The sequence below is a fragment of the Vombatus ursinus genome, unplaced genomic scaffold (assembly GCF_900497805.2).
Source record: "Vombatus ursinus unplaced genomic scaffold, bare-nosed wombat genome assembly UNPS02007284.1, whole genome shotgun sequence".
Lineage (NCBI taxonomy): Eukaryota > Metazoa > Chordata > Mammalia > Diprotodontia > Vombatidae > Vombatus > Vombatus ursinus.
In genome coordinates this window covers 15,125,846-15,139,037 of record NW_020947062.1, presented here as the reverse complement: position 1 = coordinate 15,139,037, position 13,192 = coordinate 15,125,846, and the positions used below count along the sequence as shown (strand labels likewise).

General features: G+C 42.9%; 1 protein-coding gene across 1 annotated transcript in view; it reads left to right on the top strand.

Annotated features, from left to right (window-relative positions):
* AKT1 (AKT serine/threonine kinase 1) overlaps positions 1-13,192 on the top strand; it is a 134,041-nt gene that overhangs the window by 13,675 nt on the left and 107,174 nt on the right. The gene's annotated exons all lie outside the window — the stretch shown is intronic.

Sequence of the window (13,192 nt, the reverse complement as noted above, 5' to 3'; positions counted from 1 at the left end):
GTTACTGTGTATCCTGGTTTCTTGGCTCTGATTACTTCACTCTGCATCAGTTCATGTAAGTCTTTTCCCTGCTTCTGAGAGAAGCTTTTTTGAGCATAGTTTTATTAGGTCTTAGAACTGGTCTGGTGCTGGACTTGGGGAAGGGATTCAGGGGGATTCCAGATATATAGGGCTAAGTGAGGAAGGAAGCCACATCTGGAGGCCTGGTCTGAAAGGGAGACAGCACTCAGGGAATAGATCACCACAACAACTGTTGCTGACGTGTCCACAGAGCCTAAGCTTTCCCAGGGAGGCCTCACATACATTATCTCATTTGAATCCCACAACAACCTTGTGAGAGAAATGCTCCAAATGTGGTGATCCCCATATCACAGATGAGGAACCAGAGGCTGAGAGTCTTTCCTAGGGTCACATAACCAGTAAATGGCTGTGGTGGGGGTCTTCTTCTTCTTCTTCTTTTTTTTAACATTAGTCATGTTGTGAAAGAAGAATCAGAACAAAAGGACAAACCACAAGAAAACAAAAAACAAAAAACAAAAAAAAAAAAGAGAAAATAATATGCTTCGATCTGCATTCAGACTCCATGATCCTTTCTCTGGATGTAGATAGCATTTTCCATAATGAATCTTTTGAAATTGTCTTAGATCATTGCCTTGCTGAGAAGAGCTAAGTCTATCAGAGTGAATCATTGCATAATGTTGCCATTACTGTGTACAGTGTTCTCCTGGTTCTGTTCACTTCACTCAATATCAGTTCATACAAGTCTTTCCAGGTTTTTCTGAAATCTGCCTGCTCATCATTTCTTATAGCATGATAGTATTCCACTACATTCGTATACTGCAGCTTGTTCAGCCATTCCCCAAGTGATGGGCATCCCCTCAATTTCCATTCTTTGCCACCACAAAAAAAGCTGCTATAAATATTTTTGTACATGTGGGTTCTTTTTCCTTTTTTATTATCTCTTTGGGATATAGAACTAGTAGTGGTATTGCTGGATCAAAGCGTATACATAGTTTTATTGCCCTTTGGGCATAGTTCCAAATTGCTCTTCAGAATGGCTGGATCAGTTCACAACTCCACCAGCAATACATTAGTGTTCCAATTTTTCCCACATCTTCTCCAACATTTGTCATTTTCCTTTTCTGTCATATTAGCCGGTCTGATGGGTGAGTCCACCCAGGTCTTCTTGAATGTGACTCTAGTGATGTGTCTGCCTAGGCCATGCTGTCTGTCCACAAGACAGGATGGTGGAATAGGGTTAATTGTGTAGCTCAGACTGAGGGGTATTGGAACTTATAAGAGCTTCGTGGGCTGGGGAGAGGTAAGGGGAGGGGCAGGTAGTCTGTCTTACCTAAGTTGTAGCTTTTTGAGTGCCAGGCTATGTACACAGCAGGTAATTAATGAATGTTCCTTGAGCTGGCCTTGAGGGATGAGAGATGGGAGGGGGCATTCTGGGTGTGTGTGTGTGTGTGTATCCAAGTAAAATCTTGCAAGTTGGAATAAAATGCTAATGGGGTCCTCTATGGTAAGATTTTAGGGGTCAGCCAGGAAAAGCCAGGAGCAGAAAGGAATGGAATCATTCTCTCAGTAGGACTTGGGCATAGCTCTATCAATTAAAAAACCTGTTTAGCCCTATCAAGTAATCAGTCAATAAGCATTTACTAAACACTTTCTATGTGCCACGTACCGTGTTATGCTTTTAGGATACAAAGAAAATAGGGGATACAAAGAAAAAGCAAACAGTCCCTACCCTCAGGGAGCTTATATTCTAGAGGGGGAGTCAACATATATGTAAATAGGTACATATAGGTTACAGAGTTATCTCTCCTTGGGGAAGGCACTAGCAGCTGGAGGGACCAGGAAAAAGTCTCCTGTACAAGTTGAATTTGAGCTGAGTTGAAGAAAGCAGGGATTCTAAGAGGTAGAGGTAAGGAGGGAAAGCATTCTAGGCATGAGGTACAGCAAACACAAAGGCCTGGAGGCAGGAGATTGATTAAACAGTGTGCTATGAGGAACAACAAATGGGCCAGCATGGCTGTTCAGTAGAGTACAGGAGGGGAGTGAAGTGTCAGAATGCTGGAAGGAGAGAAAGGGGCGAGGTTGTGAAGACCTTTAAATGCCCAAGTCTTTTATTTGTCCTTCGAGGTAAGAGGCAGCCTCTGGATTTTAAGATACTAATTGTAAAAGCACTTAGCACTGTGCCTCACACATACAGTAAATTCTATGTAAATATTAGCTGCTATTTTTATTATTATTGCTATTATTAAGGAAGGTGACATAGTTTGACCTTTTAGCAGCTATGTGAAGAGTGGATTGGAACATGAGTGAACAATTAGGAGGCTGTTGCAGTTGTCCAGTACAGAGGTGATGAAGGAAAGAGCTCGGGAGTTGATTGTGTGAGTGGAGAGGAGGAAATATGTTCTAGAGATGTTGAGTGACTAGAGCACCCTTACCTGGGTGACTAGAGCAATGGTGATACCCTGTATGGTAATAAAGAAGTTCAAAAGAGGGGTGGGTTTTGGGGAAAAGATAATGAATTCTGTTTTGGACATGTTTAGTTAGAGGCGTGTCTGGGCCATCTGGGCAGTTAGTGAGGTGGAAGCCATAGTTTGGGTTGTTTTTTCTCCTGGGGTTGCTGAGGCTTTATGCGTGAGTCTAGAATGAGTGATGGAGAGCCACGTGGCTTGGCCACTTTCTTCTTAGGCCAGCCTCTCTGGGAGCTAGTTCCTCTGCTTTGAGCAGGGCGGGGTCCAGTAGAACTGTGGGTTTTCCAAAGCTGTGGGCCCCCAGGCTGTTTTATCAATGACCTCACCTAGCTCCCAGGGCTGTCTCTGGCTTTCCTGGAAAGAAAAGGAAAACATTAGGTGCTTTCCACTTTCTACAAATTGACTGGACAGAGGTCTTCAATTCTGTACCTTGAGAGTTGGAAGGAACCTTAGAATCATGTCACACAGAACTGGAAGAGGGACCCTTAGGGACCGTCTTTTCCAAACCCTCTTATTTTGTGGAGGTAGAAACCAAGCCCTAGGGAGGGGAAGGAACTTACCCAAGGTCACATAGCAAATAAGCAGAAAGACCAGAGACCAGAACCCAGGTCTCCTGGCCCCGAGCCCAGGACTCCATCCTGTCTCTCATTGTTACTTCTTTGAGGGAAGGGATCAGATCATATTTTCATTTTCCATCTTCCTCTGCTCCCAGCACATAATAGGTGTTAATAAATGCTTGTTAAATTGAAGTTTTCAGACCTTTGTATAGTAGAAAGAGTATTGGCCCCGGAGGCAGGGGTCCTGGCTTAGCACCCTGGCTCCAACATTTCCCAGTTGGGTCAGGGACTTTACCTCCCTGAATTGGCTCTGTAAAATGAGGATAAAATGCCTGCCTTATGTAGGGTGGTCAAGAGGCTAATGCCGTCTAATCTTTAAGACCTTCACTTGAAAAACCTAAATAATCCATGGGGGTTATTACTATATTTCAAACTCTCTGTGTGATGTTGGATAGTTCTCTCTCCTTCTCTGGACTGTAGTTTTCCTATCTGTAAAATTAGGGCTTTGGAATGGAAGTGTTTAAGGTTCTTAGGGGCTACATATGTTAGCCTATCTTATCTTAATCCTTTGCTTTGGTCTGAGTTTTCTTGGTCACCTTAGGTTAGGAGGCTTTTCTTTCCTCTGGTGATATGGGCTGAGGGCCAAGCTGGAGGCTGGGTCTCTGAGACGTGCTTCTTAGTCAAGTAGTAAGAACCCATAGAAGCAGCAGTGACTTGAGATCCCTGCTCTTTTTCCTTATCTGTTTGGAAGGGGAGCTTCTGAGGGGGTGCTAGTCAGGGGATCCCAGTCATTGTCACAGAATCTGAGTTGAAAGCCACCTCTGAGTCTACTTCCCTAGACCCATATGGGGTCAAGATTCCTCTCACTATGTTGCGCCTGACAAGAAATTCTAATGACCTTACATCAAGCATAAATTTATTCCTCTTTCACTTCTTTCCATTTTGCCTAGTTTAGTTCTTGGGGCCGAGCAGAAAGTCCAATTTCCCTCAATACTGGAAGATAGCCCTTCTGGGAGGGAGGAATTATACTACTTGGAAAGAGTCCTGGCTTTGGCATCAGGGGACCAGAATTCAAATCTCCCATGCTATATGTGTGACCAGGGGCATGTGACTTGACCTTTTTGGGGGCCTCAGTTTCCTTAACTGTAAATGAGGGGCTTGGACTAGCTGGTTTCTAAGGTCTCTTCCAGTGACAGATTATAATCCTTTGAAGCCAGTTAAAGTAAGTGTTGGGCTCACTGTTGGTTCTTAATAATCCTGTCTCCCCAGAGTGGTTATCGGGGCAAATTAATTCAGTTCAATTTAACAAAAATGTAGAAAGAGCTTACTCTGACCCTTTTAGATTTAGGGTTTGAGAGAGGGAGGCAGCGTGGCATGAGGGAAGAGCTTTGGACTTGGAGTTTGGAGGCCTGGGTTCAAATTATATTCTTGCCTCTGACTCACTTTGTGAATGTGGGCTTCTTATTTAAAATGTGGGTGATGATACCAGTACTCCAAAACTCCTAAAGCAGTGGTGAGGAAAGCCCGTTTGAAAGCATCAAAATGTTCTGGAATTGGGAATTATGGTGGCCTTCTTTACCTTTAGTGGAGACCTAGCCAAGAAATGAAGGCTGTTTGACCTTGGGTGAGAAGGGAAATATTTTAGTGGTATGCCACAGGTAGGGAAGAGTGACAGGTGTCCGTGAGAGATGGGAGTAGAGCAGAAGGGGGATTTCCTGTTTTAGGCCAAGTGGAACTAAAGGAAGTTGTTTAGTTGGAGGGAGGTGGGGTTTTCAAAGGCTGTTTTGAGGAAGAGAGGGTAGAGGCCTTGTTAGACTGAGTAGGAGGTCATGGGATATAGTGAGAGAGTTCTGGATTTGGAATTGGACAGCTTGGAGTTCAGTGCTAGTTTTGCCACTTAGTACCTGTGTGACCCTGGACCTCTCTGTGCCTCAATTTCCTCATCTGTAAAATGAGGAGGGTTGGACTGGATCAGGGGTGGGGAAACCTGTGGCCTCAAGGCCATTTAGGTCCTCAACTTCAGAACTAATCTCCTTAATATAGATGGTTCCTAAGGTGCTGTAAGCACAGGATCTTAATAATATTGGGAAATTCTGCATTAGCACCTCAGGTATTCAAGACCCTCCATATTCAGTTTCCAGACTTCTTTTTCTGACTTCTGGATTCTTTGCTCATGGGGTGCCACTAGCTGGAATGCCCTCCCCCTATTGAAACCATCTTCCTGCTTCAAGGTCCAATCTAAATGCCAGCTTCTTCATGAAGCCCTCTCAGTCTATCTGGATTTCCCAAGCTGAAAGTGATTTGGGTTTCTTCAACAACAAACACTTATTAAACACCTGTTATGTGCAACCCTCGCTGCTAGGGACATAAGGACAAAAGTAATTCCTGCCCTTAAGGAACTTATATTCACTTGGGATGGAACCAATGTGTACAGATACAAGTAAATACAATATGCTTGGAGCAGAGAGCGTTGGAGAACAACAAGAGGCATCAGGAAAGGCTTCTGTTCTGAAGGAGCACAAATGCAAAGTCTTGATGGAAGCTAGAGTTTGGAACTCTAAGAGGCAGAAATGAGAAGGGAGAGTATCCCAGGCATGGCTGGAGATGGTGTATCAAGCTAGAATGTATGGCGTAAAGTCAAAAGAAATAAGTCTGGAAGGTGGTCAGGAGCTAGATTATGGAGGCCTTTAAATGCTACAGTCAAGAATTTCTGTTTTATCCTAGAAGCAGTAGGAATTCACAGAAACTATTTGAGAAGGGGAGTGATAGCGAAATGACCAAATCTGTGTTTCAAGGATGTTAATTAATTTACTAGCTATGAAGAGAATAGATTAGAGAGGGGAGAAGGAAGCCAGGAGACCACTTAGGAAGGCTGTTGGACTTGTCCAGACAAGGGGTGATGAAGGCCAGACCTAGGATGATGATCAAATGAGTGGAGAAAAGGGGAAACATAGGAGATGTGGTAGGCAAGGCATAAATACCATTTGGCAACTGTTTGATATTGGGGGTGAAAGGAAGAAAGAGGAGCCAGGGATACTTCTGAAGTGATGAACCTGGGGGAGTAGAAGGATATTATTTCCTTTAACAGAAATAGGAAATTTTGGAGAAGGATAGGTTTGGGGTGAAAGCTAATGAGACCTGTTTGGGGCAGATTAAATTTGGAGCTGCTGTCGGGATACTCAGGTTGGGGATAGAATAGAATTCAATAGTCATCTGGTAGATGAGGAGTCTGAGGCCTCCAGACATGTTGAAAAGTCTTGCAGTCCAGAATGTTAGCATTGATGTTAGCTGGAATGGACTTCAGACCATCGAAGCTAGGTGGTGCAGTGGATAGAGTGCTGGGCCTGGAGTCAGAAAGACCTGAGTTCAAATGTGACCTCAGACAGTTACTAGCTGTGACCTTGAACAGGTCACTTAACCTCTGTTTGTCTTAATCCACTGGAGAAGGAAATGCAAACCATTTCAGTTTCTTTGCCAGGAGTACCCCATGGACAGTATGGTCCACGGAGTCATAAAGAGTCAGACACAACTGAACAACAGCAACCCAATCCACTCATTTTACAGATGAGATGACTGATTCCCAGAGAGGGGAAGGAGCTTGGCCAAGGTCTGTTAGAACATGGAATGACAAGAGCTAGATGAGATCTAATGTTCATTTTTTAATTTAAATTAAAATTTTTTTTTAACTTAACAAACACCAAATGAAATGGCCATGTCCATAAACGAAGTAGAACACAAAATGAGGATTGTACATGAAACTGCTCATCTCTGTTACCTTCAGCTTGGTTTTCCTTTCAAGTATACGATAAATAATTAAACATGTAACTTTCAAAGCTGTCCTTGTTTGTGTTTTCTTCTGAACTTCCTTCTATTCTCTCTGTGCATTTAAAAATAAATGCTTGTGACCTCTCTTTTTCTTTTTTTCTTTGTCAACTTTATTGCTAGCTCTTCTCTCCCTTCCTCCTTCTCACCTCCTCATTGGGGGTGGGGGTGGGAAACCCTCTGTAACAAATGAGTCAGGCAGAACAAATTCTCACACTGGCGTTGTCTGAAAATGTATGTCTCATAACACACCATCACTGATCTGTGGGGAAGTGGGTATCATGCTTCATCCTAATTCCTTTGGAATCATGGTTGGTCACTGTGCCGCTCAGAGCTTAGAGTTCCTAAATCTCTTCTGAGTTTTTTCTTCACGATGTTATTATTTGTATACATTGTTTTGGTTCTGCTCACTTCCAATGCCCTCATTGTACAGAAGAGGAAACTGAGGCCCAGAGAAGGGAAGGAAGTCACTCAAGGTTACAGAATGAGTCATCAGGGCAGAGTCCAGACTCTAACCAAATCATCCCGAGTCTCAGGCCAAACACTTCCTAACTGCATCTTGTTACTCAAGAAATCTTTACTGTTTGAAGGAATGATCGACTCCCTAGCCCCAGGACCCAAGGTGATTTTACTCCAGAGCTCGAGTTTTGCTTGTATGCCACTGGATCGTTATGCTTCTCCCTCTCCCACCCCGGGGTGGGGGTGGGGGGAACACGAAACTACAATCCCTGGGGGTGGGGAGGAGGAAATGACTGAGCAGCCTTCTGTCTGCCTTGCTGAGGGGAGGGGATCCTGCAGCCTTTCGAATGGGATGAGATCACCAACATCTGGGAGAATGAACTGAGCTGGAGGAAAGAGGAAATCTTTCCTGGCTGGGTAGGACTGATTGGAGGAGCTTGTTGGGGCCAGGAGAAGTGGTTTGGGGGAATGTCAGAAATTTAGGTCTACAGGAGGTTTGAGGAGTCACCCTGTCTTCTGGGAGGGAGATAGTCAGCACATCTGGAGAGCTGGATGTAAGGAAGCCCTTTCTAACTATTCCAGCTGTCTTACAATGGACTGACTGGACAGCTTCGGGAAGCTCCCTGTCATTGGGTGTCAGTGGTATTTATAAAGACGATTACTGCTCTTGGGAAGAAGGTTAGTGTGGGATAAGCACTAAAGTTCTAATGTTCTGTGACTTGAGATTCCTGCAGTCAAAGGATTTTAGAACTAGATGAGGTAGCTAGGTGGCACAGTAACCTAGAGATCTGGAGTCAGGAAGACCTGAGTTTAAATCCTGCCTCAGACATTAAATAGCTGAGTGAACTTGGGTAGATCACATAACTTCTGTGCCTCAGTTTCCTCATCAGTAAAATTGGGATAATAATAGCATCTACCTCCTAGTATTGTTGTGAGGATCAAATGATGTGATTTGTTGTTGAGTCTTGTCCAGCTTTACATGAGTCAAAGACACTGGAGTGGTTTGAGATTTCCTTCTCCAGTGGATTAAGGCAAACAGAGGTTGAGTGACTTGCCCAGGGTCACACAGCTAGTAAGTGGCTGAGGCTGGATTTGAATTCAGACCTTCCTGACTCCAGGCTCAGTGCTCTATCTACTGCACCACCTCGCTGCCCTCAAGATAGTGGAGTGGTTTGCCATTTCCTCCATTAGATTAATGAAAACAGAGGTTAAGTGACTTGCCCAGAGTCTCACAGCTAGTAAAGTGTCTGAGGCCAGATTTAAACTCAGGTCTTCCTACCTCTGAGCCCAGATAGCTCTATGCTCTATCCACTGAGCCATGTAACTGCCCTATCTTATGTAGAAGCACCTTGCAAAAGTGCTATATAAATGCTAGCTATTATTACTGCTATTGTTGTTGTTACTATTATTTTTATTACTGAGGAAAGCTTGGACATCTAATCCAACTCCTTGTTTTACAGATGAGGAGACCAAGATGATTTATTAAGGGTCCCACAGCTAGTTAGTGTCAGAGTGATTTGAATTCTGGTCTCTTGACTCTTAATTCCAGCATTCTCTTCTGTACAGACAGTCCCTGCATGCAGACCCCATCTACTTGGGGTGTATTGTGGTAGAATGGAGCCTGGGTCTTCGAGCCAGGAGGCCTGGCTTCTAGTCCGGGCTTGGCCACTGCTTTGCTCTGTGACCTCAGGCCTCCCTGGGCCCAAGTGCCCCCTTTGTTAAATGAGGAGAATAATCCCTGACCTGAAGGGTCATGCTTTGAGGCTCAAATGAGATAACTCATGTGAATGACTTTTGCCAGTCACAAAGCATGACCCACATGTGAAGGAGTGAATCTTCCCGTCTGGATCTAGCTAGGTGTTACTTTGTGGGGAGGGACTTCTCTCCAAAGCTGAGTCGATCTGAGGATTCGTGATATCCAGGCTTCTTCAGCTTCTGGGTCTAGTCATTCATTTTCCTATAATTATAGGATTGTAGATTTGGAACTGGATGAGACCCTGGAGGCCACCAGCTTTAGTCCCGCCTCATTTTATAGATGAAGAAACTGAGGCAGTGGAGGTTAAGTGAGTTGTCCAAAGTCACAGAGATAATAGCAAGCAGGGTTGGAATTGACATGCCTAGGTCCTCAAACTCTCGAATCAGTGTTTCTGACATTGTATTACATGGCTCTTTAAAGTGTTAAATGATGTTTCCTTATAGGCCACCTGTGATTGGCCCTCTCTGTGTCAGACAGGCTGCCTTGTTATTCTGAACTAGTGACATTGGGAGCTCTAGTCCCATCTGAGCTTGAGTTTCCCAACGTGTGCCATGTGGGCAAATTTATCATCGTTTGAGAAGGTTCTGCCAGTCTGTCAGTTTACAATTTAATTAGTCTGTGCCAGATGTCTGGTGCTTGGCTAGGCCCCCAGGGACACAGAGGGAGGAGCAGACTGGAGCCCTGACCTCAGGGAGCTCACAGTCTGGGGCAGTGGAGGAGAAACAGGACACACACGGCTACCTGTTTGATTGAACTCAAAACCAAAGCTCTCTCCTCCCTTAGACCTAAGGGGGTAGAAATCAGAGCAAACCCCTGGCCTCTCCCCTAGGTGGTTGCAGGGCCAGACCCTCATTTCCTGAGAAGAATAGAATCAGACACAGGGTCTGTGACCTTCTTTTCTCCCCACTTTCCAGCATGCACTCTCCACTCTGGCCTCTGGTCCAATCCAGAACTCTCCTGACCTCAGGAGAAGGATAACTTTAAAGTCTGGGGAGCAATCAGTGACTCCTGTGTGGTTCAGGACTGTGCATGTACTCATGGGGCTTAGACCCTCGGGTAATGTAGAAATTTCAAGTGTAGTTCTTGTTAAATTAATGATGACTGGGGTGGGGGTAGGGGGAGTAGAGAAATCAGGGTGGGCTAAGTGACGAAGGAAGGCTTCCTAGAGGAGGTGGGGTTTGAGCCAGGCCATCATCCTCAGAGATCTAGAACTGGAATGAACTTTTTGAGATCATCTGGTCTAAGCTTCTCCTTTTACAGATAAGGAAACTGAGGCCTAGAGAAGGCAGGTAACTGCCCAAGCCACATTGTGCCATGGTAAAGTAAGCGGCAGAGCTGAAATTCAAACCCAGAAGAGAGACTCCAGATTGAGCATCCTTTCAGCTGTCTCAAGAGGTCGAGAGAAGTTTGGGGCAGTTGAAGGGAAGGAGGAAGAGGGTAGGCAGAGCAGCAGGGGCAAAGGTTAAGAACACATGGGGTGGTAGGATGAGTAGAGAGGATCAGACTAGCTGGAATGGAAGAGTCCATGCTGGAAATTGGGGAGAAGAGGTTATAAGCAACATATTTGATCCTCTTGTTCTTGGGGAATGATGGTCCTGGCCCTTGGGGAGGGGCCAGGGGCTTGCTCTGATTGCTACCGCCTTGAGTACAGACAAGCAGAGGGCTTTGGCTTTGTTTTAGTTTGATCCCTAGAAATCCCAGAGATAGCTAGATAGTGCCATTTCTTTTCTTTTTTAAATTAAATTAAATTTTTAAAAATTGTATTTTAAGTTCTGAACTATCTCCCTCTCTCCTCACCCTGCACTAGAGAAGGCCACCATTTGACACAGATATGTATGTATGTAAAACCATACTATGTGCATACTTCTGTTTATCATTTATTATGAAGTGGATAGCACCTTCTTTCCTGGGTCTTTTGTAGTTGATTTGGGTATTCATAATACTTGCTCTTCTTCAAACAATATTGTTGTTACTGTATAGAGTGTTCTCTTGGTTCTGCTCATTTCACTTCATTATTTCATGCAAGTCTTTCCATGTTTTTCTAAAATCAACCTGCTCATCATTTTTTATGCCACAGTAGTATTCCATCACTTTCATACACCACGATGTGTTCAACCGTTCTCCAACTTAGGGCCTCCTCTCAGTTTCCAGTTCTTTGCCACCACAAAGAGAGCTGCTATAAGCATTTTAGAACATATAGGTCCTTTTCATTTTTCTCTAATTACCTTGGGAAACACACATACTAGTGGTATCTCTGGGTCAGAGGGTATACACAATTTTATAACTCTTTGGGTGTAATTCCAGATTGCTCTCCAAAATGGTTGATCAGTTCACAATTCCACAAACAGCGTTATTAATGTCCTAGTTTTTCCACATTCCCTCCAACATTTGTCATTTTCCCCTTCTATTATTTTAGCCAATCTGATAGGTGTGAGATGATGTCTCAGAGTTGTTTTAATTTGCATTTTTCTAATTAATAATGATTTAGAGCATTTTTTATATCACTATACGTAGCTTTGATTTCTTCTTCGAAAAACTGCCTGTTCATATCCTTTGGCCATTTATCAATTGGGGAATGACTCATATTCTTATAAATTTGATAAAGTTCACTATATATTTGAGATATGAGACCTTTATCCGAGAAACTGTCTATAAAATCCCCCGCCACTTTTCTGCTTTCCTTCTAATCTTGGTTACATTGGTTTTATTTGTACAAAACCTTTTTAATTTAATGTAATTAAAATTAGTCATTTCATATCTCACAGTGCTCTCTATCTCTTGTTTATTCATAAATTTTTCTATACATAAGCCTGATAGGTAATATGTTCTATGTTACTTATCTAGGCCATGTATCCATTTTGACCTTGACTTGGTAAATGGTGTAAAGTGTTAGTCTATACCCAGTCTCTGCCAGACTGCTTTTCAATTTTCTTAACAATTTTTGCCAAATAGTGAGTTATTATCCCCAAAGCTTAAATCTTTACATTTGTCAAACACAAAGTTACTACAGTTGTTTACTACTGTATATTATATGTTTACTCTATTCCACTGATCCACCTTTCTATTTCTTAGCTAGTATCAGATAATTTTGATTATTACTACCTTATAATACAATTTATCATCTGGTACTGTTAAACCTCCTTTTTATTTTTTTCATTAATTCCTTTGATATTCTTGACCTTTTGTTCTTCCAAATGAATTTTATTATTTTTTTTCTAGCTCAGTAAAATTATTTCTTGGTAATTTAATTGGGATGGCATTGAATAAGTAGATTAGTTTAGGTAGAATTGTCATTTTTGTTATATTGGCTCTGCCCACCCATGAACAATTAATATTTCTCCAGTTATTTAAATCTGACTTTATTTGTTTTTGTGTTTTATAATTATGTTCATGTAGTTCCTGGGTTTATCTTGGCAGGTATACTCCCAGGTATTTTATGCTATGTTATTTCAAATGGGATATCTCTTACTATCTCTTCTTGTAGGTTTTTATTGGTGGTACGTAGAAATGCTGAGGATTTATGTGGGTTTATTATATATCCTGCTACTTTGCTAAAGTTACTAGTTGTTTCAACTATATGGCCATTTCTGATATGGACCCCATGGTCCCTTCCTTACCCCAGTGTTGACCTTTTCTTTGTTACAACATACCCTTTGCTAATGAGGCAGTTCTAGCTAGTAAAGACTATCACATGGGTTCTAGCCCTGGTTTTCCCAGTGATTTGCTGTTTGACCATAGCTAAATCATTTGCCCACTCTGGACTTCAGTTTCCCTGTTTGTAAAATGAAGGTTTTCTCTGCCACCCCCCCCCAAAAAAGAAAGGAACCATTTAGTGACCTACATAATTCCAGTTGTTTTACAGAATGCTTGGACCAGTTCATAGTTCTACCAACAGTGTTATGTGTGCTTGTCTTTCCACAGTCTCTCCAACATTGACTATTTCCATTTAAATAAGTCATCTTTGCCAATTTGAGGGGTGTGAGGTAGGACCTCAGAGTTTTAATTTACCCATTGGTTTTGTCCTTGGATCCTTATAGTAGTCCTAGAAGAAGCAGGTCAGGTAGGGATGATTGTTTCTGTTTTACAGGGCAGGAAACTAAGGCAAAGGAAGG